This window comes from Bufo bufo, chromosome 3, assembly GCF_905171765.1.
Source record: "Bufo bufo chromosome 3, aBufBuf1.1, whole genome shotgun sequence".
NCBI lineage: Eukaryota > Metazoa > Chordata > Amphibia > Anura > Bufonidae > Bufo > Bufo bufo.
The window spans coordinates 563497716-563523904 of NC_053391.1; the positions used below are offsets into that span (position 1 = coordinate 563497716).

The 26189-nt window shown below is 44.3% G+C and overlaps 2 long non-coding RNA genes across 2 annotated transcripts; one reads left to right on the forward strand and one right to left on the reverse strand.

Annotated features, from left to right (window-relative positions):
• Positions 1–1568: 1568 nt before the first annotated feature.
• On the reverse strand, positions 1569–3696 carry LOC120995992. The gene is made up of 3 exons (XR_005777703.1): positions 3549–3696; positions 3211–3233; positions 1569–1890 (listed from the first exon to the last, which is right to left on the reverse strand). It is a non-coding gene; the product is annotated as an uncharacterized LOC120995992 (long non-coding RNA).
• LOC120995993 lies at positions 3363–20994 on the forward strand. Its single transcript, XR_005777704.1, has 3 exons — positions 3363–3373; positions 17219–17224; positions 20745–20994. It is a non-coding gene; the product is annotated as an uncharacterized LOC120995993 (long non-coding RNA).
• The last annotated feature ends 5195 nt before the right edge of the window (positions 20995–26189 follow it).

Below are 26189 nucleotides of genomic sequence, written 5' to 3' on the forward strand. Positions count from 1 at the left end.
GGCAAGGATCTTAAATGGTTCCCCAGCCCCTCAATACCCAACTAGGGCACAGGTGCCACCTGCTTCCCTCATTTTCCTTACTGCCTGCCTTAGAACAGAAATGGGCTCATAGCAAGTGCCATGAGGAATGATCCATCTCCCACATGGAGGGACAGGAAGACACGAAGAGCCAGATGAAGGTCAAATTTATTCTTCCTGTCCTTAACCGGGTTGGAGGCGGGTCCTCAGGGTATGCTGTCAGTATGAAATGGAAAATAATTTATATAAAATATATATTTTAATAGTATGGGCATTTTTGGATGCAGTGATGCCCACTGTGTTTTGTTATTATACAGAAAGGGGAGATTTAAATTTTTCTATTTTTTACTTTAAAAGGATTGTAGCTCATGTTGAGGCTAAAACTAATTTTATTAATTCTGAACCATCATGGTTGTTATAGATCCACGATGAGCAGAATTCCCCATTTCTTATATTGGTCAGCATGTGGCAGGCTAAACATAAGAATTGCCGCTTCGATAGCCCGAGTCTCTTCAGAGACTCAGCGTATTTAAACCAATCACCAGCACCCTCATTAACCGCAGAGGATGCCATTAAGACACCCAGATTCGCGAGCTTCTGGTTTGAGCTTTAGATGCCATGATCACAGCATCTAAAGGCTTTAAATCACTGAGCAGCATTATTGCCAGTCACGTTCATTATCTGCGGGTCTCTGCTGTTTGAAACAGCTGAGACCCACTGGCCATGGAGCCCACTGCACATGCAAGCAGTCACCATGTTTACTCACTGTACATGTACAGCATGGGTAGCAAAAGGGTTAATGGTGTTTACACTTATTTGGTGTAAGACTTAGAGAAAGCTTCGGTGCTCACACCAAATAAGAATGTCCAGCATAGGTTTAGCAATGGGGTTCTATTAGCGATTGTCTTGTCACAGGCAGCAGCATATTTACCAATCTTAGATCAAGGGTCAGCAACTTCCAGCTGTTATAAAGCTACAAATCCCAGCATGCACACTTGCTCAGCTGTTCTGAGAACACCTATAAAAGTGATGGCAGTATGCTAGGAGTTATAGTTTAACTGGAATGCCAGAAGTTGCCGCTATAGATTGGCCAAACTTGGCCAGCCTGTCTAGACACCAACTTCATGTCCACTGCTATAGAAGTCTGGTGAATGGCTACACATTGTCCAATGTTTAACTACTAGCTTACCGGCTTAGACCACCATCACATTTCAGCAGAGAACAGCCTGCCAGAATGGAATGCCCAGACTCATTAAGCATAATGGGTTCTGGTGGAGACCCAGCTGCACTCCAGCAAAAATACAGAGAATCTGCCAGATTGCTGAAGATGTGAAACTAGCCTTAGCTTGACAAGTTTATGCCAGAGTTGTGCGCAATTTTGGCACATAATTCTGTATATTGGCAGGCGTGCACACTTTCTGTAAACCTAAACTGCTCTGGAAGGCAGCCATTACCCAGTAACTTACCTTCTTTCAACAAGAGCCAAAGGATTTAAGTGGCCATGTAATGGTAGAAGGCTCACCAACTCTAAAAATGCAATGTAGCGGTCACTTGGTTTAACCAAAAACATTTATTACACTTGCTGCACAAGACCATAAAACTAACAAGTCCAACTCCTGAGAGCAGAGAGCACTGGCATGCCAGTCCAAGACATCATGGGCTGTTCAGCTTCTACAGCATTGCGGAATCCAGAAGGGAGCTCTCATCCCTGCAGACAGCCAACTGGGCCAAGGTGGAAGGCATCTAGAAGATCAGAGGCTGTAGATTCATCCTTCGCTGGACTGCTGTGTTTAGCTTGCAGGCCTTGTAAGCAGCAATGGAGGAGACGTTTACTTGGACCTCTGCCTCATCTTTCTCCTTTTACGCTTCAGCCTACAGAGAAAAAAAAAAGTGCATTTAGTTGCTTCATATAAAGCCATCTTACTAACAGGGTGAAGTCAATAAAGCTGCTGCCACACCTTCAGGTTGCTAGATGCAGTTTTTGAAGCCAAAACCAGGAGTAGATTGAAAAGTCAAGTTGTGTCTGCCCTTAAAGGCATTAATATACTTACCCTGCACACGGATGAAAACATGCAGTGTTGGGGGGGGGGGGGGAAGCAGCCAACGGCAAGTGGGGGTGAGCCGCCCTAGCATCACCCATGATGCTAGGGAGGATCATCCCCGCCTGCCATTGGCTGCCCCCCCACCTGTATATTTTCATCTGTGTGCTGGAAGCAGCATCAGCGACGCAGGTTCCAGGGCAAGTATATTAGCAGTGAGGGGTCCGGCACATGAGAAATGGATATCCACCCCAGAAGTCACCCACAATTGACTCAGTGTATGGAGACACTTGGGCAATGCTCCATGAGGGGGACATAAATAACCAGTCATCCAAAGAGACTGGTGACCAGGCAGCAATTTGCTTATCTGGTACACAGATTTAAAGGGAACCTGGCACCTGATTTGGGGCCACTACAGCAGCATACCATTTTGTAGCTGAGGTTTGGGTTTCACACATGACCATAGAAAACCCATCCACCAAGCTTACCAGGAGAGGTCAGGACTTCAGGCACATGCACACTGCAGATGAAGCAGAGGATGGTACACCACATGCACAGGTGTCCAGATCTTCATTCAAGTGGATTGAGGTGTTCACCATGGACATGTTTGAGACCCCCCCACCCCAATAGCATACTTGTGTAGTGGCCCCAAGGAAGGTGACAGGTGCCCTGAAAGCCTGGCCACAATGATACAAGCCAAAATGTGCCCAACAAATCTAATTTAAACAAAGCATTAAAGCCCCCCTCCAATCTAACAGTCCCTATACAGGAGGTAACCGTTAGGTGTCTGCTGTGAACCCCCCCTTCACAAGAACACCAGTCATCTGCTCCCCCCCCCCCCCCCAGAACACAGCTCCATGCTTCTCTATGGGACCACAACAAATTCGAGGACAGAGCCCAGATGAGATAAGCAGGCTGGCCGCTTCATTCACGATGGGGGTGGGGGGCAGTCTATCCTGACTATAGGTACCAGACCTGCTCCGGCACTGTAGTGGTCACTAGTGGTGGGCTCCCCTGTGGAATATTCATGTGACCAGCCACCATCACATGGAGGTACAGCAGTGTAGACGCAGCCAGCCTCACAGGTAACAGGAGGGACATCCCCTATGGAGGCCATCGCTAAGGCTAGAGAACAGGGTCACGTGACACATACCTGCGCATCCGCTTCTTCCTCCACTGAAAAAGAGAAGAGAAATGGTTAATAAACCTAGGAGAAGCCGCACGTTCTCAGGACACATGCGGAGCCATGTGCCGGCCGCACGGCACCTTACACAGAACGACCGCACAGCCGCCACACACCCCGCCATTACTGCGCAGTGCAGACCTGTGCACTGCGCCATCCGCCCACTCTACACCACACTCCGCGCTCACACAAACAGCACAGCTAGAGGAAGCCAGCAGCTATTCGACATTACCACACGCTCCTAAAGCACGAAACAGCGTGCACAATAGCAAACATGGCCGAAGCATACACAACACATCGCCTCTTACCTTGGCTCTCATCTTGAGAAGAAGAGCCTGTGAACAAAGGACATACTAAGATTAGTAAACCGAGCGGATGGCTTCATAAAGGCAAGGATGACAATGGATTGTAAGAAGGCCGCGATCCGAGCCTCAGCTACGATGCCTACCTTCCAAAGGTGGCACCAATGACAAGAGAGAACGTTACAGCGTCGATCTGCCGTATTTATACAGGCTGAGTTTACGTCACATCCGGTTAAGATGAGACTTCGTGAAGGTCCCTGGGAGATGTAGTTTACTAGCGTCCTCGTAGTGACTAGAACGGAGTTGCTCCTGATAGGTAGCTATCACAGGAAGAGGGCGGGGCCTCCAGATTACAGGGAAAACATCAGAGCAAGTTGGTGGAGAGAGGATCTGGTTGTTGTAGGTTGGTGTGTGGCTGCGAACAATGTTTTCCGTTGTACTTGGGACTCGGTTTGAAGGTGGCTGATGGGAGGAGACTGAATGAAGGGGAGTGATGTGGTTACATGGGACTGTATGTTACAGGGAGAAAGTGATGTTATTTACATGGGGCTGAAGGCAGAAGAGTGATTTGTTTTTTTACATGGGGCTGTATGTTGGAGAGGCTGAAGGAAGAGGAGCTATGTTATTTATGTATGACATCACACAATAGGATGTATTCTCACAGAGCTTCTCCAACATCCAGTTTGTGAGGCTGAGAGCAGGTTCTCCTTCAGCAGGTAATGTCCTATGGATTAGAGGCATTAGCACTGTTAGGGAAATATCCCTTCACCTATAATTGTTGGAATCCAAATTTAGGATGGTCACTGGTCTGAATGAGAAGTGGTCTTTTTGTGCAATTTTTTACATTGTTCAATACTGATTTATACATCATTCTTTTCAGAAATGGCCGTACATGGTATAGGAAGGAGATCAGGACGGCATTACATGGTGGCTACCTCTGCCTGTAACAGTTGATTGTTGGGATGAGAGAAGCTGGACTTGCATGAATCAATGCGCTGCTTCTTTCTGAAAAGGGGTTCTCTTCATAAAAACAATTGTTAGGCTACATTTACACAACTGTATTTGCGGGGGGTGGAGCTTGCCGCGGTGCGTGATGGCCGCATAACTGCAGTGCTCCAGACTACCTAGCCTTCACCGCAGCTTTTAGAGACCACATTGCGATTGATATGGTCAAGATCGAAAGAGACAAGCAGGGGAACACTCTCCCTACCTCCAAAGTGGAGAAACAGCAATCCGACATGGATAAACTCTTACAAAAAAAGCAGGACTACACAGGAGGAAAATCCAAGATGGCGCTGAAAGGCGCGCTGCCACAGCACATGAGGGATGACTCCGATGGAGAGAGCTCAGGGGCATTGTCAGATGCGACCGGTGAGTCAATATCCACCCACATCTCCAGGTCCTTTTTAACTAAAGCCCTTAGAAAAGCAATTGCTCCAGTAATGAGAGACTTGGCAGATATTAAAGCTGACATGAAGAGCCTAGGCCACAGAGTGTCAGCGCTTGAGGACTCGCAGACTGAGGTCTCACAACAATGTGCAGCTTTGAAGTCACTTACCTCCTCTTACCGAGATCATATTAACCAAGCCCTCCTGCAGATCGAGGATCAGGAGAACCGTAGCAGGAGGAAAAATGTGCGGTTGAGAGGCCTGCCAGAGACTGTAGAGGCTGAAGCCGTCTCGCAAACAGTCCACTCTATTTTCACTAGGATTCTGGGGAAGGAGAGAGCCCAGCAGGTGGTAATTGAAAGGGATTTTTCATAATCTTACTTTTGATACATCACAGATTAGACATAGATTATACAAGCCTCATCTCTTGTGGAATACAGTACCCCGAATTATCACATCTCACACCCTTTGCCAGTTGCTGGACACAATAGCAGCCTCCCTTAACAAAAGGCTACTTAACATCACACCTCACATACAATGACAGCAAACTATGATAAGTCATTCAACTTATTAGCATGTAGAGTAAACCTGTTCAATATGTAAAAAACCCTTTTCATGTATTGTATATAGCAGATACCAGTATTGTTTAACAAAGTTTCAGCTGTATCTTGACAAACATGTTCCCCAAGGCCTCCTAAGAATACCAGGATTGTTCCAATTGGATCTTGAGAGACAATATGCTCCCACCCCAAAAAGCCCTATAAGTATGTGCTAGGAAATAAAGATTTCAGATATTTAACAACCTAAGTTAAGTCTGGGCTGATATTTATCTCCTGATCAGAGCAAATCGGATATTCGTTGTACAGGGAAATATTCACGGGTTGGAGGTATGATGCCTCATCATTTAGCCAGCATAAACCTGCCAGAAGAAAAAACGCAAACAGTAATAGAACGAGCTCACAGGGCCCTTTAGGCCTAAACTACCACCAGATCCTCCCCCTAGAGACATTATATGTGGACTACTCAGTTACTTAGACACGGCGGCTGTGCTGAGAGCGTCCCGAGAAATCAAAGAAATCCTGTATGAAGGAACCCGTATACTTATATTCCAGGACCTAGCTGCCAGTACATTGGCGAAAAGACGAGTTCTGAAACCCCTGACGGAGGTGTTGAGAGAACAACATACACTGGCTATACCCGTTAGGACTAGCGACCACTTACAATACGTTCACCTGAAGACCTGGAACAAGTCTGGGAAAAACTGGAGATTCCTTCCATGGACATACGATCTTGGCTTCCTATGCCACATTTAGGTGATCTTCCAAACTTACCTCAGCCTGAGAACTGGTCAGTAGTACGGAAGAACAAAAAGCAGAAAAGACAACAAGCAGCTGCGGCGAACACTCCAGCTTGAAGACATAAAGAACAGATAATGTATATTTTCTTCTGTTTATCTTCTTTCTCTTCCCTTTCTTGTCCACATGTTCTATTCTGTTGCAGACATACCGGTTTTTTAAGATGACCACTGAAGTCGCTGTTTTACTTCATCTCCTCTCCGGATTTGGAAGTACCCACTCTCCATAAAGACAAGCTTGTTATGTGGACTCTTTCTGATAAGTACTACAAATTTTTGATGTATTAGTGGAAGTGTAGGGAAGTCGCCTTATGAGGCACCCACCTCCCAGTTTATCAGAGACTCACTGTGGGCCTCCTGGGGACACCTTTAGTGCTCTGGAGGGCCTAACAGTAAATCTCTCATTCATACTATTGCACTTACAAATGTTCTAACATTTATCTCTTATATTTGGCTCTTGCCTGTTGAAATGTTTTACCTTTTGGTATACTGTCGTTAGATGTTCCAGATACCCAGTAAGAAAGTTTCATTACTATACCCCCCTTTTACATAGACATGGCTACATTAAATGTTGTGTCTTTTAACATTAATGGTTTAAATACGCCACAGAGGAGACAACAAATGTTCAGACTTCTCCGGGGTGAACATGCAGATATTCTGTTACTCCAGGAGACACACTTCTATCACAAACGCATTCCGACACTCCCTACAAAACCCTATACCCAATGGTTCCATAGTACACATTCCTCAGCTTCAAGAGGTGTTTCAATTGCGATACATGGTTCTTTGCTATTCAGAATGACATAACTGTATGCAGATCCAGAGGGTAGATACCTAGTGCTTGTAGGTACTCTGGGAGACCAAGTTGTAACAATAGCTAATATCTATGCTCCTAATGTCAGACAGGTACCGTGGCTACTTAAAACACTTAAATTTATTAGATCTCACTCAGCAGGCACATTGTTCTTGGGTGGAGATCTTAACCTGACTCTAGACCCATGTTTAGACTCGACCTCTGGCTCTCAATCCGCTCCTAGGTCATCTTTGACTAAACTTAAAATATTATCTGACATGGCCTTAGTAGACGCTTGGCGTACTGTCCACATAGATGATAGAGACTATACTTTTTATTCAAATACACATGGCACTTATCATCGCCTTGACTACATATTTGTACCAGCTCACTCTCTCCAATATTGTCTTGGCCAAAATAGCTCAGATATCTATTTCTGATCATGCTCATATTTCACTGAAACTCCAGCTTCAAGGACTGCCCCATAAAGAATGGACATGGGAACTTAAAGAGGACCTTTCACCGATTATTACACTATGAACTAACTATACAGACATGTAGAGCGGCGCCCGGGGATCTCACTGCACTTACTATTATCCGTTCTCCCGTTATGCCCTCCGGTATCTCCGCTCACTAAGTTATAGTAGGCGGAGATTCCAGTCACTAAGTTATGGTAGGCGGGGTGTCTGCCCTTGTTCTGCTCTAGCGCTGGCCAATCGCAGCGCAGAGCTCACAGCCTGGGAGGTTATTTTCTCCCAGGCTGTGAGCTCTGCAATGCGATTGGCCAGCGATACAGCAGCACAAGGGCAGACTCCGCCTACCATAACTTAGTGAACGGAGATACCGGAGGGCATAGCAGGAGAACGGAGCGGCGCCCGGGCATAATAGTAAGTGCAGTGAGATCCCCGGGCGCCGCTCTACATGTCTGTATAGTTAGTTCATAGTGTAATAATCGGTGAAAGGTCCTCTTTAACACTACAATTTTGGACACCCCTTTTCACACGCAATCCCTGACCCAAAAACTAGAGTTTTATTTTCAAACGAATGCCGACCCTGATATCTCACAATCAATTTAGTGGGAGACCCATAAGGAGTACATTAGGGGTGAATTGATTGCATTAGGGAGTCGTCTTAAGAAACAGAAGGAGAAGAATATGAAATCATTGCTAAGTCAGATTTAACAATTAGAAACCACCCATAAAGTATCTGACTCCTCGCTCCATTTTAAGAGTTTAGTTTCCCTCAGGCGCCAGGTGAAGGATTTATTAAATATTAAGTCTGCAAAGACACTACACTATCTCTGTTATAAATACTATGCACACGGAGATAAGGGTAACACAAGGTAATGTCCTCGCTGTTAAAAAAGCAGAGAACTAAAACCTTTAAATCTTCCATCAAAACCGCTTAGGGCACTAGGGTCACTTCTACACCCCTAATAGCACAACAATTCTATGGTTTCTACACCGACCTCCATAACTTAAGTTCTCCAACTACAAATTGCCCAGATAATCTATGTAACTTTGTAACTATGTAACTCACTTTTTACTGGTTCAAAATTCCCCTCACAATCCCTTGAGACCCACATAACCATTTTACATAAAGAAAGTAAAGACCCAGAACTATGCAGCAGCTACCGCCCGATTTCATTACTCAACACTGACCTCAAATGGTGGGCCAAGATCCTTGCACACAGACTCTCATCTCTTCTACCCAAAATTGTTGGTGAAGAGCAAGTGGGATTTGTTCAAGGTAGGTAGGGGAAACACAACGTCTCTAGAGTTCTACATGCGGCATACTATGCTAAACAGAAGAAAATACCATTAGTACTCCTGGGTACAGATGCAGAGAAGGCTTTTGACAGGGTCAGCTGGGAGGTCATGAGACGCTCGTTGCAAGCCTTTCAGTTTCCTGACTCGTTTATTGAGGCTGTTTTCTCATTATACTCTTCCCCTACTGCTAGAATACAAGTAAATGGCACCCTGTCGAGCCATTTCTCTATTAGGAATGGCACGCGACAGGGATGTCCTCTGTCCCCTTCGCTATTTATTTTGTGTATTGAAATGCTTCTCCTGAAGATTCGCCAAACTAAACAGATCCAAGGCCTCAAAGTTGGCACTTTCACACACAAAACCGCTGCATACGCGGATGATTTATTATTAATCATCACCAACCCCCTGGAGGCTTTCCCCATTACAGTTGCAAGAAAAAGTATGAGAACCCTTTGGAATGATATGGATTTCTGCACAAATTGGTCATAAAATGTGATCTGATCTTCATCTAAGTCACAACAATAGACAATCACAGTCTGCTTAAACTAGAAACACACAAAGAATTAAATGTTACCATGTTTTTATTGAACACACCATGTAAACATTCACAGTGCAGGTGGAAAAAGTATGTGAACCCTTGGATTTAATAACTGGTTGAACCTCCTTTGGCAGCAATAACTTCAACCAAACGTTTCCTGTAGTTGCAGATCAGACGTGCACAACGGTCAGGAGTAATTCTTGACCATTCCACTTTACAGAACTGTTTCAGTTCAGCAATATTCTTGGGATGTCTGGTGTGAATCGCTTTCTTGAGGTCATGCCACAGCATCTCAATCAGGTTGAGGTCAGGACTCTAACTGGGCCACTCCAGAAGGCGTATTTTCTTCTCTTTAAGCCATTCTGTTGTTGATTTACTTCTATGCTTTGGGTCGTTGTCCTGTTGCAACACCCATCTTCTGTTGAGCTTCAGCTGGTGGACAGATTGGCCTTAAGTTCTCCTGCAAAATGTCTTGATAAACTTGGTAATTCATTGTTCCTTCGATTATAGCAATCCGTCCAGGCCCTGACGCAGCAAAGCAGCCCCAAACCATGATGCCCCCACCACCATACTTCACAGTTGGGATGAAGTTTTGATGTTGGTGTGCTGTGCCTCTTTTTCTCCACACATAGTGTTGTGTGTTTCTTCCAAACAACTCAACTTTGGTTTTATCTGTGCACAAAATATTTTGCCAGTACTGCTGTGGAACATCCAAGTGCTCTTGTGCAAACTGTAAATGTGCAGCAATGTTTTTTTTTGGACAGCAGTGGCTTCCTCTGTGGTATCCTCCCATGAAATCCATTCTTGTTTAGTGTTTTACGTATCGTAGATTCGCTAACAGGGATGTTAGCATATGCCAGAGACTTTTGTAAGTCTTTAGCTGACACTCTAGGATTCTTCTTCACCTCATTGAGCAGTCTGCGCTGTGCTCTTGCAGTCATCTTTACAGGATGGCCACTCCTAGGGAGAGTAGCAGCAGTTCTGAACTTTCTCCATTTATAGACAATTTGTCTTACCGTGGACTGATGAACAGCAAGGCTTTTGGAGATACTTTTAAAACCCTTTCCAGCTTTATGCAAGTCAACAATTCTTAATCGTAGGTCTTCTGATAGCTCTTTTGTGCAAGGCATCATTCACATCAGGCGGCAATGCTTCTTGTGAAAAGCAAACCCAGAACTGGTGTGTGTTTTTTATAGGGCAGGGCAGCTGTAACAAACACCTCCAATCTCATCTCATTGACTGGACTCCAGTTGGCTGACACCTCACTCCAATTAGCTCTTGGAGATGTCGTTAGTATAGGGGTTCACATACTTTTTCCACCTGCACTGTAAATGTTTACATGGTGTGTTCAATGAAAACATGGTAACATTTAATTCTTTGTGTGTTATTGGTTTAAGCAGACTGTGATTGTCTATTGTTGTGACTTAGATGAAGATCAGATCACATTTTATGACCAATTTGTGCAGAAATCCATATAATTCCAAAGGGTTCACATACTTTTTCTTGCAACTGTATATTAGAGATATTTGACAGTTTTGGGAAGGTGTCTAATTTTAAAATCAATTTTGATAAATCTGAAGCTTTGAATGTGACCCTCCAGATTTCCCAGCTGGCCCTTGTCAGAGAGAGCTCCCCATTCCGATGGCCTACTGATGCCATTACATACCTGAGAATACGAATCCCAACAGACCTCACCACTTTATTTAAGATTAATTCTCTCCCATTGCTCCAAAAAATAAGCAAATCTCTTCAAGAGTGGAAAGTACCATTTCCTGGTTTGGGAGGAAAAACATCCTTTCCACATTTATTCTTCCTCAACTACTATACATAATACATGTATTGCCCATAGATTTCCTACTTTTCGAAAGTTCACACATTGTTTAGAAGATTTCTGTGGAATAACAAAAGAGCAAGACTGTCTTTGCTGCACCTCTCTCAAAAACCGGCTGGTGGGGGGGCGTGGCTTGCTGATGGCGGAGTAGGACGTGCAGGACTGCAGCTCTCCTTCCACTTCTGATATAACCATCCAGCCAGCGAATTTCACTAAACTACCAGCCTGATGGGTCGCAGAACAACTAAGGGATCATCGGAGGCTGACCAGCAGTCCGACAAAGCGGGCATTCAAAAGTTTTTCGGATCCCAGTCTCAAACGCCGGGGCCTCCGGATTTACCCAAGATGGCCGCAGGAGCGTCTTCCCCGGCGGCAAGCCAGAGCACTCGCTCTCCTATGTCTGACCGTGAATCAGGCAGCCCAGCATCGGCATCGTCTGCTGCGGGATGGGACCTCCGGGCACAATTACAATCTCTCCCCACAAAGGAGGATCTGGAGAACTGTTTCCAGGTTGGAGCGGACATACCGCACAGAGATGGAGGCCTCTGAAAAGACGCAAGAGGCTATGCACACGCACCTAGAGGACCAACACAAGGTACTGACGGCCCACTCCCAGCATATATCTTAATTGTTGACCCACCTGGACAATATTGATAACCGTCACCGCAGACATAACCTGCGGATAAGAGGGGTCGCTGAAACAGTTCAGACGGGGGAGTTGGAGGGCAAGATCCAGAACCTGTTCGAATCTCTGCTGCAAGGCAAGGTACAATTCCCTATTGAATTGGATCGCATCCACAAGGCCCTAGGGCCCCGCTCTAATGACATCTCCCGACCCAGAGATATTGTGTGCGGGGTCCATTTCTTCAAAATAAAGGAAGACATTCTGAGAGCCGCCCGCCAGGCAAACAAGATGGAGGTTGGGGGTTCTATCATTCAGATCATGCCGGATCTATCCAGGAGAACAGTCCAGCTGCGTAGGGCAGTGAGGCCCTTACTCTTCTGAAAGAGAAAGATATCACATACAGATACGGATTTCCATTCCAATTGCACGCTAAGAAAGATGGCAGATCGGCAACTTTCAAGGATTCTGATGACCTCCCTAAGTTTCTGGAGACTTTTGAATTGCCGACGATTTCTCTGCCCGATTGGCCGATCGTGTCATTGCCGAGGCCGTTGCCCACGAGGGAGCAGTGGTCTCGGGTGTCCCCTCGTTCTGCTAAACAAAGGTCCCTTGATCAGAGTAAATACTTCATTGGAATGATTGCCTAATAATTTGATTTTTATTGGATTAATTAATCACAAGAGTTAAACATAAATTGCTATTCGGAATTAGTGACTTTTAAAAATACCTTTATTTTGTTATAGTGCGGGTATAGGTATGTTCATACCAAAAAAAGGTGTACTACAATTTTAGAAGGATTATATATAAACTTCTTTTGACAGGGGAGTAGTGACCCCTGGCTAATACATATGCTAGTGATACAAAAAACTGTCAATAGACTAAGGCGGATCGAGGATCCAATCAAAAAATAGTACACGGTCTGAGGAGGGCAGGGCAGACAGGATGCTTACCCTAAAAAGCCCTAAAAACTGCTCAGCCCAGGGTAACCCCCTGATGGTGGAGGTTCCCTGTCCCCAACCTAGGACTGTCAAATCCCTAGATTAACCCTGACCAGGGAAAGATAATAGAAATACAGTGACAGTCTCAAAAAATAAATGTATATATATCGGGGGGGACCGGTGGTTCAGATGACCAGGGTCACCACCTCTCCTCTCCGAAATTCAAAAATAAATACAAACAAAGTGAGTGGAAGGGGGTCCAGATGCTCGGGGGATCACCATTCCACTCCAATACACAGTACGCACGTTTTAAAATATGCACATCTTATAACACAGACCTCAACGCGTTTCACCTGTATACAAACAGGCTCATCAGGAGGTAGGTAGACATTTGGACAAAGTCCAGCAAAGATGTAGATGTGACCAATGATTCAAAAATGACAATATAGTTAAACCGATACTTAGCTATAGATGGTCAATGGAGGGAGCGTAGATATAGCATTACCAGAAGGCAAGATAACTACATCAACACGTGATACATAGTGCTGGTGCTGGCCAAAACTCCCCCAGTAGCCTGCTTTGGGCCCAGGTGGGCTCCTTGTGTGAGGGGTTCGTGTTATTTTCTCCCCCTACCGCTAGGATGGCGGTGAGAGATGCCTCTCTTCATTGGGGGCCTTTGTTGGGGGAGGTCCTCATCGGTTTTGGTAGTCAAATGTTGGATGGTTTTATAATTTTATGTTATAAAAAATATATCAGAAGCAGAGGTGGAGGGGGAACGTTCGCTTCGTTGAGGCTTTCACTTCCCCCTTGTGTAGTTAGTGGTAGTAGTGGGTCCTCCCCTAGCTGCTGTTTATAATTGATATCCTACCCTAGAGGGTAGATAGAAAGTGTGCCACATGCATGCTGTTTTCCCCTTGTATGTCTTGTCTTTCCTCTTGTTCTTCCCACCCCCCTCCATTCCCACTTCTGGGTATACAAAATTGGTAACTAAGATACCACAGTTAGCACTATGGCTTCTATTAAGATATGTTCATACAATGTTAATAGCTTAAATGACCCGGCCAAGAGGAACCAGATTCTGTATAGCCTCTGTCGTCGCAAATTCTACGACACAACTTCTTCTTTTGTGTGGCTCCAAATCAGTTAGAATTATAAGTATGAGCTCATACAGCTTTCTCAATGAGACCAATGCAGGCTGGTATCATGGAAAATATCCCTCTTTATTACAGTTACATACACTTATATAGGCAACATGAGGTAGACAAAAGGGTGGTCCTAGATGAAAGTTTATTGGCTCTGTGACAAAAAGGGAGTAGTTTACTAACTTTATTCCTGAGTTGATTGGCACATTTGAAAATAGCAACTTAACTCCTCCTTTCTTTCACTAATGATCTTAGAACAAAGAAAATGTACATGAGGCTCCTAATTGAGTTTTTGCCATCTAGTGGAGACAAATGTGTACTACAGGAGAAATCAAATCTTGTCTCTCACAAATCCCTCCTTTTTGCGGTAAATAGATACAAGATGAATAAGCAATGTGAGGTACTCTCCCAACGCCCTAAACGGCGAAGAGCTGGACTTTCCTTATTGCTTCACCAGGTCCCCCCAACTCCCTTTCGGGTTTGCCTTTATCTGGTTCTATTTATTCCGCAACTATCAACAAGATTTCATTTGTTTTAGGACGAATTTGCGTTCCTCTAAAGAGGTTCTCCAAATAATCTTTAGGTTTGTCAGTTTCACAATGCATGTACATGGTTGTTGCAGGTGTGGTTGAATTGAACATTTTAAAAACAATTTTTCTAAAACAAGGAATCACACAACACCCTATTAATGCCAATACCACAAGTACTACCACCAGTGTCATTAACATATTGGCTAACACATTAGACCAGTTCCCAAACCACTGTTCTAGCCATGAATTAATGGGGTTGTTGATTCCAGAGTTTTCCTCTAGTTCATTCGATAAAGAAGTCAGTCCATTCAAAGCCTTTGTGATGCTTCCGTCAGGGGCAGTGTTGTTCGGAATGAAGGTGCAGCAGGAACTTCCGATCATCTTGCAGACGCCTCCTTTTTCCGCTAGGATCATGTCGAGGGCCAGTCGATTCTGTAACGCCATCACCGATGAAGAGCTCAGTTGTTCCGATATTCCTTTTACTGCATCTCGGGTATAATTTACGAATCTCTGTTGATTATAATACAAATAGTTAATCCATCCTACATTTTTATTTACGCCAATTATGGGAAGTATTGATTCGAAACCAGCAGCTATCTGGTTTCTAGCCTTGAATTCATCAGGAACTCCTCTAGGGACTCCTATAGCATCTATGTATACATGAGAATCAAAAGATGTAGGGAGTGACCTCCTTAGCCGTGACCGGACATTGGTTTGCTTACTGACTTGATCCCACTCAAGAGTCGAAAATAGAACAAATGGCATCAGCACCTTAATCAAGGTACATTGGCCAATCCATTCCATTTGTATCCTGGGTCGGAGCTTCATGTCTCCACACAACCACCAGATATCCGAATGTTGATAACCTTGGTGGACAAACCATTTGTCAGGGTAAGCATCAGAGTCACTACTTGTCTCATTTAGATAGATGTTATAGGAACAATATCCTGAAGGGAAAACACCAATGTCTTTGCCTGTACCGTTACGATTGAAACAGGTATAATTTCCAGGGTATGGCGTTATACCGAAACCCATATGATCTTTATCATGAACAATAGGATAGAGTAATTCTAATGTCCTGCAGCGGGAGGTGTCATTACTGGGAATGGTTTCAGTGTACATCTTAAGGATGCACTTGAAACCCTCAGGATCGGTAACCTCACTCAAAGGGAAAGGTACCGTACCCAAATGAGGTCGAGCTGCAGCACATGCTATGCAGTTGGATCGCTTCTGGGAAAGAACCGTATAGCGGATCCATTCTAGCCATACATTTGTGTCTGAAAACCCTGTCTTTAAGGCCATTTTGTCAATCATGGGTGAAGCTGTAGGAGATGTAATTGCATTCTGATTCCCTTGTATTAATATTGTTCTAAATATGGAATTTGGGATTTGATCTGACTGTGCATTTTCCCCTGTACAATATAAAATGAACAGTAAGACATGAAAAGATATTACGGCCCTTGCAGTTATTCCAGCACTTGAGGTTCTGGTACTTTTTTGCAGTGTGATGTGTGGACCCAATTAGGCTTTCCTTCCAACTTGACAGCAGTGGCGGTGGTTAACAGTACTTGATGTGGACCCTCAAATCGTGGTTCTAGAACTTTCCGCACGTGTTGTTTCACCACTACCCAATCTCCTGGTTGTAGAGAATGAGTTGCCTCTATGCTGTCTGGATCTGGAAGAGAAGCAAAAACTTGGGAATACACATTAGACAGTCTGTTTGTAAGACAGATAACGTACTTTGAAAGACTATTATGCTGCATCTGGAGTTGTTGTGGAAAATAGAGTCCTAGTCTAGGGGCATTCCCAAAGAGTACTTCATAGGGACTCAGGCCTGTCTTCCGGTTAGGTGTATACCGGATGGAGAAGAGTGCCAAGGGTAGACACTCTGTCCATGGCTTTTTCAGTTCAGCCATGGCTTTCTGTATTTTTGATTTAATTGTGCCGTTGAGTCGCTCTACTCTACCGCTGCTTTGTGGGTGATACGCAGTATGGAAGGCTTGTTCAATACCCAGGGCTCCCATAATTTCACGCATGACCTCCCCTGTAAAGTGACAACCTCGGTCACTCTCAATTGTCTCTGGGACCCCATACCGGCAAACTATCTCATTCAGAAGTTTCTTGGCTGTGTTTTGTGCAGTGGCTTTGGCCACAGGATAGGCCTCTGGCCACCCTGAAAACAGATCTACACATACCAAGACGTATTCTAGGGTCCCCACTTTGGGTAGTTGGATGTAATCTATTTGCAGTCTTTGGAAGGGAAAATCGGGCCTGGGAGTGTGCCTCAAAGGTGTTTTTACCGTCCTTCCTATGTTGTGATGTGCACAAATCATACAAGCCTGAGTGAATTTGGCTGCAGTTACACTGAATCCTGGGGCATACCAGTGACTATTAACAAGAGCAGTCATGGCCGTTTTGGACAGGTGAGTATTCCCATGAGTGGCCTGGGCTGTGACTGGGAACAAAGCACGGGGCAAACACAGCTTTCCTCTAAGTTGCCATGTTCCTTTTGGGGTCATCACAGCTCCTTTCTCTATCCATACTGCCTTTTCCTCTTTGGTTGCTTGAGACTGTAAGGTTTTAAATGTTTCATAGTTGACAGGCAGGGAAATTTGCTCTTGTACTGCTGCTATCCCTACAGGATCATCTCTGGGTTTCTGTGCAGCAGCTTTTGCTGCCAGATCAGCTCGATGATTTCCTCGAGCTTCAAGAGTTTTTCCTGACGAATGGCCTTTAATTTTCATAATGGCCACCCTCGTTGGCAACAGCAGAGCGTCCATTAAGGCTTTCACCCCTTTGCCATTTGCTGTAAGGAAGTCTCTAGCCTTCCAAATTGGACCATAATCATGGGTGATCCCAAAAGCATACCTGGAATCTGTATAGATGTTTGCAATTTTTCCCTCCGCATACCTGCAGGCCTCTTCCAAAGCTTTAAGTTCAGCTTCCTGTGCAGACATGTGAGAGGGCAGTGATTCCGCTTTGATCGTATCGTGCTGAGTGACAACTGCATACCCAGTATAAAACTTCCCTTGGACACCATACCGCGATCCATCCACAAAGAGCTCTAAATCTGGGTTTTCTAAGGGAGTATCTACCACGTGATCAAACCCTGCTGTCTTTTGGGACATTAATTGGAGACAGTCGTGTTTATCTTCCAGGTCAGGAAGATATTCGGCTAGATGACTCATACTACTACTCCCTCCCCCCTCCAGAGGCAGCAGAGTAGCTGGATTCAAAGTTGTGCACCTTTTAATGGTGACATTTGGTGGCATAAGTAGTGCACATTCTAGTCTAAGGTGTCTGGCAGTGGACAGGTATTTAGGCTGTACTTGTGTGAGAATGGCCGAGATGTCATGAGGGACAAAAACAGTGATTAGATAATTGAGCACAATCTCAGAGCTTTTGTCAAGCATGAGTTGGACGGCCACTACCGCACGGACACAAGATGGCGCTCCTCTAGCCACTGGATCAAGTCTGGCAGAGTAATACGCCACTGGACGCTGTTGGCCAGCCCTAGCTTGTGTGAGAACAGCTGAAGCATGGCCAAGACATTCAGTGCAATAAAGTCTGAAATCTTTATTGTAGTCTGGTAGACCCAATGCTGGTGTGGAACTGATGACTAGTTTTAATGTATGAAAGTTCTCCATGGCCTTATCTGTCAATGAAAAAGGAAGAGAGGTGAGACAATCATACAAGGGTTGCAGAAGAGCAGAGGCATTTCTGATCCAAGGCCTACAGTATGAGACTAGACCCAAATAAATTCTCAGAGCCCCCACTGTAGTAGGCAAAGGAATTTGTTCAACTGCAGTTATACGGTCTGGGGTGAGATGTCTAATCCCAGCAGATATACAGTGCCCTAGAAAGGTGACCGTGGTGCAACAAAATTGAAGCTTCTTGCGGGAAGCTTTACAGCCATTTGCAGCCAGGAAGGTGAGAAGAGACAACGAAGTTTGTTTACACACCTCCTCTCCCGGGCAGCAAAGAAGTAAATCATCTATATATTGGAGTAAGACAACTCCTTCAGATGGAATGGGCCAATCTGCTAAAACCTGGGCTAAGGCAGTACTGTACATACTGGGGGAATTATGGGCACCTTGTGGTAAGACCGTCCAGGTGTATTGCTTCCTGTCATGTGTGAAAGCAAAAAGATATCTGCAATCTGGATGTAACGGAACTGAGAAAAATGCATTTGCAAGATCCACCACAGTGAAATGGGTAGCACTGTGGGGAATCTGTGCCAACAATGTATGTGGGTTTGGTACCACAGGGGTATTAAAAACTGTAGCCTCATTAACAGCCCTAAGATCATGTACCATTCTATACTGCACTGGCTGACCTTTTTCCCCCCTTTTCTTAATGGGGTACAAGGGAGTGTTACATGGAGAGGTGGTTTCAATTAGTACCCCATTACTGACAAAATCATGTACTATTTTGGTGATGGCATCCGTTTGTTGTATACTGAGGGGATATTGTGCCTTTCGAGGTAAAGGAGCACCAGTTTTACGTTCTATCATCATTGGAGGGACAGATAAACGGCCAACATCTGTAGGTCCGGAGGCCCACAGATGTGTAGGTAATTGTTGCCGCAGAAGGGACACGCCCTCTTCAGAGAGTGTAGACACGTACATGTGGAATGGATTATAATCACAGGCTGCTAAGAGACATATATCCTCTTCTCCTAGTTTGCCTTGTAACTTCACAGTACAATCAGGAAGATATGTTATCTGCACATATATTCTCTGCAACAAATCTGCTCCTAGCAAATTAACAGGGGCGGTGTCACTGACTAGGAGACGACTTAGCATTTGTTGGTTTGGGGCAAATGCAATTTGTATTGGCTTTGTGAGAGGAGTAGGAACCTCATTACCATCTACTCCTACACATGGAATACTATACTTAGACATGAGGGATCTTTTTACGTGTTTGCTGCCAATAACAGTTTTGGCTGCTCCAGTGTCAATCAAAAAGGGGATGGGCTCCCCCCATTGATTGCCAAGGAGACAACTGGGGCAGGCCCTAAGGTTTGAATTTTTAATAGGGGCACAGCATTTGACTCTGGATTGCCAACTCCCTATGGGCGTCGCATTTGAGGGGGCTGAGCTCTCTCCTCCTCTTCCTCCTCCCATGGGTTAGGAGTTTGGCAATCCCGCATAAAGTGCCCCACCTTGCCACAGTTATAACATCTTAAGCGATACCTTGGGTTCCTTTCCCCTTTTTGGGGAAAGTGCTGGTATGCGGCCACACCTGCCTTCGGTCTTTTGTTCAATTCAGCTTCTACCCCCTTTGCTACTTGTAACAAAATGGAGGGCTATATAGTTCTCCATTCAGGCCTAGCTGATACCAGACCCTTGCGAATGCTTTCCCTAAGACCATCCACAAAAGCAGCACTCAAAATTCTCTCATGCATGTCTGAGGTGTACTCAAAGCCCAAATCCACCCATCTTTGCTGGAGTCTAGTGTAAAATTTCTCCACACTTTCCGTTTTATCCTGATGCATATCCGACAATGTAACAGACTGATCACCTAATCGCTTTCTCCCCCATTCCGTGAGTTTTACTATGTATCGCTCACCGGACAACAAAGTAGTATCATCTCCCTCATAACATCCCACTGCAGAGGCTATAATCTGAGAAAAGGAGTCACCAGCTTTACACTGGACTAAATCTTCCAAATCCCTCCAGCAACATGAGAAAGCTTTCCGTATCTTCGCTAACTCTCTACAGAACGGCATGGGTAAGTCCTCTGGATTGGGGATTCTACTCATCATGGCCAGCATCTCACTAGGGGACCAAGGGCGATACACAGGCTCATCAGGGATGTCATTTGGACCTCTGAGAGGGTTTAGGTACCTGGGCGTACGATAGAATAGATTAGGTCGAGGTGGATTTGGCGTAGATGATATAACAGGGGAAACTGGGTGCATCAGATTTCGCATATCCAACAATGATGCTGGATACCCCATACTTTCCTGTGATAGATATCCACTCAAGTCTGAAGCCGGACTTAAAATGGGTGCATTCCTAGATTGAGTAGACTGGTCTGGAATATTTCTAGTAGGCATCATAGGGGCAATCACTGCAGGTACATTTTTAACTGATGGGACATACAATTGGGAAGGGTTATTGGCAGACATCACTGGATATAATCCAGTGTTGGGAACTATGATAGGAATTGTGTCCTGTCTTTGAGATCCACACATAACACACATGTTATTCGTCTCAGCATTCCTGTGACTGCACCCACACTCCCATCCCCCATAAGGAGGCGGTTGATGTTCTATGGAAAGAGTTTTAGGGGAGGGGGAAAGGATAGAGGGAGCAGAAGGCACAGTGGGTGGTGCTGATAAGCACATTCCAGCACATGGTGTAGAGGAGGGGCTGACACAAGAATTGTTTGTTGGACCACAAGACCCAGGATTACTTACAACAGAGGTGGTGGGGGAAGGGATGCCGCATGGCAAACTGTCCTGTTCTTTGTTCCCTATCACACCCAAATCCTCCATTTTACTATACCAATATTGTCCATTCTTCTCAATTTCTTTCAACTTTCCATCAGTCACATCTGCAGACAACTTCCACCATAACTCTGCTTGCACCAGCCTATTATTATCTCTCAGCCAACCTTTCTTTTCTTGTAATATATTTTTCCATAAACTTTCATTTAATCTTCCAGTTTCATGCATACCAATTGCCTGCATGAACGATTTTAACTTAGTTACTGAAACTTTTCTTCTCTTTCTCTCATCAACTGAGCCGCTGTTAAAATCTTTTCACTCTGTCCTGCAACATTAGAATTTCCCATTATTGTAGTTCCACAAAGTTCAAACAATTGCTACTTATCAAACCCGCAAACTTAAGCGTAGTTGCACAAAGCTCAAACGGTATCCGATTACTATAAATAATCGCTATCGAACCCACAAACTTAAGCGCAGTTGCACAAAGCTCAAATGATATAATAGTATTGAGCCCACAATCTCTCAAAGTGAAGACCCCTAGTCAATTCACCGGGATACAAAATCTTAATAACTTCCAATTGCCTATGACAATTGGTGTTAACCCTTTTCTCCAGATTCTCGTCAGAATCTTGGCTGGGATCCAATTCTACGTCACAGGATATCCGACTCAGCTGTCTAACAACTTCCGTTTAGTTTCAGCATGTTCCACCACACAAAGAAGGAATATTTCAACAGGTTCTTTCTAACGGACAGATCAGCTATAATTTGAACCCTTATATCGCGATAACACCAATTCAACTCTTGAGAAAACACTTGGGCAAAAGACTCAGAGGAGGTTGTAAGAATAAAAGCTTCTTACCTTGCTGCAGCTTATGCCTCGTCTGATGGTTTTACGCAAGTCCTCTCCTGGCGTTTGAATCGGAAGTTACGCAAGCTGTCTGTCCCTGCTCGGGCGCCAATTTGTCGTCGCAAATTCTACGACACAACTTCTTCTTTTGTGTGGCTCCAAATCAGTTAGAATTATAAGTATGAGCTCATACAGCTTTCTCAATGAGACCAATGCAGGCTGGTATCATGGAAAATATCCCTCTTTATTACAGTTACATACACTTATATAGGCAACATGAGGTAGACAAAAGGGTGGTCCTAGATGAAAGTTTATTGGCTCTGTGACAAAAAGGGAGTAGTTTACTAACTTTATTCCTGAGTTGATTGGCACATTTGAAAATAGCAACTTAACGCCTCCTTTCTTTCACTAATGATCTTAAAACAAAGAAAATGTACATGAGGCTCCTAATTGAGTTTTTGCCATCTAGTGGAGACAAATGTGTACTACAGGAGAAATCAAATCTTGTCTCTCACACCTCCATAAACAGAAGGTTGCTATAGCCCTTCTGCAGGAGACTCACTTTAAATCGGGACATGTCCCGTCTTGCAAGAATCGGTACTTCTCGGTCTGGTCTCATAGCACATTTGATGTCTCCAAAGCTAGGGGTGTATCCATAGCTGTTCATAAGTCATTCCCTTGCACTATATTAGATAGAATTGCCGATGATTTAGGTCGTTATATCTTTCTTAAACTGTCTATTTCCTCAAAGACGCTTGTTATTGCTAATGCATATTTCCCTAATTCAGGACAGACCTTATTCGCCTCTACGGTATTTGCAGCTTTGGACGACTTTGCAGGTGGCCTCCGAGTTATTCTAGGTGGAGACCTTAATTTCCCTCTAGAGGCAGCTCTGGACACATCTACAGGTAGGTCCTCCGTATCTGCTGGAGTCGCCCGGGAGACACCTCCAGTCCCTTAGATTGGTGGACGTGTGGCGTATCCTGAATCCCACTGCTAAAGACTTCACATACTTCTCCTCTGCTCATAATTCATACCATCTCCTCGACTATCTTTTTCTTTCCCACTCACTCCTGGATCTGCACCCTACTGCAGGTATTGAACCTATCCTCTTCTCTGATCATTCTCTTACATGGGTTTCACTGAGGTTGGGTGATCCTATCCGTTCTAGTATAGTTCTAAATAGTAGGTATAGTACCACTTGAATTTGGAATGATCCCCATTTCTCAGCTTTACTGCTTATATGTGTGTGCAGCCATTATTTTTTTATTTATTATGTTTGCCTTATGGATGTGCACCCATGACTATGATTATGAATAAGAATATGCCAGTCTAAATTTTCTTGTAATATTTATCTGAGGGTGGCGCCTCTTTTAGACTGAGCATACGCCCATCTGCCTGGGGCTTCTGAGCAAAGTACAAATTTAGCTGGTTCCTTCACTGCCCTTATAATGTGGACTTGGATAAGTCCAAGAGAGGTGGTATATTAGTGATAGGGACCCGTCCGCGGAAGCCACCTTGACGCCTGTGGATGGGCCCGACACAAGTTTGATCAAAATGTGCGCTAAGAGCTTCCATTGATCCAAATAGTAGGTATAGTACCACTTGAATTTGGAATGATCCCCATTTCTCAGCTTTACTGCTTATGTGTGTGCAGCCATTATTTTTTTATTTATTATGTTTGCCTTATGGATGTGCACCCATGACTATGATTATGAAGAAGAATATGCCAGTCTAAATTTTCTTGTAATCCTTAGAGACCCAGTATGTGTAGCAGATATTAGATCTACTATCTCAGAATTTGTGGAGGTTCATACAGGGGATGCTTCAAGCCCTACGATTCAATGGGAAGCATTAAAATGCGTGGTACGTGGTAGATTTATCTCGCATGCCTCTAGGCTTAATATATAGACTTTAAGACTCAAAAGATCAAAGAATATATCTTCAACCTACTGGGCCCTAGGCTATCGTCAGCTGATAGGGACAATTTGGAGAGGGAAATAACGTTACAGGAAGCTCAAGGGGTTATTAAAAAGTTGGAGGTTGGGAAATGCCCTGGTCCTGATGGATTCACTCCTCGTTTTTATAGGAGATTCCTGGAGGATGTCTCCAAACCTCTCAATATAATGTGTAACTCCCTCTTGGGGGGTGCCTCTTTTCCTCCTCAGGCCCTGACTGCTCACATCTGTGTCATCCATAAACCGGGCAAGGACCCCCTGGCCTGTAGTAACTACCGGCCAATTTCACTGATCAATATTGATGTAAAGATTTACTCTAAAATTCTGGCTGATAGACTGAAAATCCATATGCCTTCCTTAATTCATGAGGACCAGGTGGACTTTGTCCCGGGTAGGGAAGCCAGAGACAATAGAATACGTTCTTTGGCTCTTATACACTCACCTAAAGAATTATTAGGAACACCATACTAATACGGTGTTGAACCCCCTTTTGCCTTCAGAACTGCCTTAATTCTACGTGGCATTGATTCAACAAGGTGCTGATAGCATTCTTTAGAAATGTTGGCCCATATTGATAGGATAGCATCTTGCAGTTGATTGAGATTTGAGGGATGCACATCCAGGGCACGAAGCTCCCGTTCCACCAAATCCCAAAGATGCTCTATTGGGTTGAGATCTGGTGACTGTAGGGGCCATTTTAGTACAGTGAACTCATTGTCATGTTCAAGAAACCAATTTGAAATTATTTGAGCTTTGTGACATGGTGCATTATCCTGCTGGAAGTAGCCATCAGAGGATGGATACATGTTCTCATTCTGTTTACGCCAAATTCGGACTCTACCATTTGAATGTCTCAACAGAAATCGAGACTCGTCAGACCAGGCAACATTTTTCCAGTCTTCAACAGTCCAATTTTGGTGAGCTCGTGCAAATTGTAGCCTCTTTTTCCTATTTGTAGTGGAGATGAGTGGTACCCGGTGGGGTCTTCTGCTGTTGTAGCCCATCCGCCTCAAGGTTGTGCGTGTTGTGGCTTCAAAAATGCTTTGCTGCATACCTCGGTTGTAACGAGTGGTTATTTCAGTCAACATTGCTCTTCTATCAGCTTGAATCAGTCGGCCCATTCTCCTCTGACCTCTAGCATCCACAAGGCATTTTTGCCCACAGGACTGCCGCATACTGGATGTTTTTCCCTTTTCACACCATTCTTTGTAAACCCTAGAAATGGTTGTGCGTGAAAATCCCAGTAACTGAGCAGATTGTGAAATACTCAGACCGGCCCGTCTGGCACCAACAACCATGCCACGCTCAAAATTGCTTAAATCACCTTTCTTTCCCATTCTGACATTCAGTTTGGAGTTCAGGAGATTGTCTTGACCAGGACCACACCCCTAAATGCATTGAAGCAACTGCCATGTGATTGGTTGACTAGATAATTGCATTAATGAGAAATAGAACAGGTGTTCCTAATAATTCGTTAGGTGAGTGTACAATGGCAAGCGGTGGTTGTTGCACCTCAATGAACCAGTCCGGCTACAAAAGGTCAACACCACCTGCTAAGTATGAAGAAATGTCGCACTAGAGTGAGGTGGAGATCCAACAGAGGTGCTCCCACTGACAGACAACACCCAGTCTGAAAAAGTGGAACAAATATAAAATAGAAGTGGGGCACTCTCTTAAGTAAAGGGATCTTTATTGTACAGTGGTAATATATAAATACAATAACATTTATTACAACAGCAGATAAAAGCAAAGTAAAAGCAAAGTATCAGTCCTACAATAATATTAAAAATGGATTAAATAGTACTCGATATAAATATGGATCCCAAGTGAATAAAAAAATGAATGTATAAAAATTATTTCATTGTTATTCCACTCTCCAAAAAATACAGATTCATAGAGATGCTTTCATGAATATTATTAATTCAGTAATGAGCCTGCAGGCAAGTGAAAAAATAATTCATTAGTATAACCAGTCTCTTGTAAACTTCAGTCTGTAACTAAACAGAAAGTTCTCTTATTGGGAGTAGTAACAAGTTGCAATTCAGTGTATCTGCAACTTTGTATCAACACATGTGCGTAATTGTCCACAGTTCAAAGCAATGTAGCTTTTCAATAGTTGCGGTGGATGTTTAGAAAAGCTACTAATGCTTACAGCGGCGTCCCGCTGTATTTGATAAAGCGATCGCTATAGGATCAATGTAATCTTACCCGGCGGTCTTTTTGGCTGGACGATGAGCCCTCGACTCGGCGCACTTAGCTTGTGAGATCCCGGTCTCAAGGGCTGCTATTGTGGATTTGAATTATGGCGCCAATTGGATCTGTATAATCCACGTGTTCTCGGCGTCTCCAGTATCGCAGTTAGATATAACAAATCCTTTTCATGCAGCAATGTCCAGGTCACCGGAGTTACACGGTCCTTTCCTTCTTTAGGGGGGGATTCGCACCAGACGCGTTTCGGGGATTTAAAATATTGACCCCTT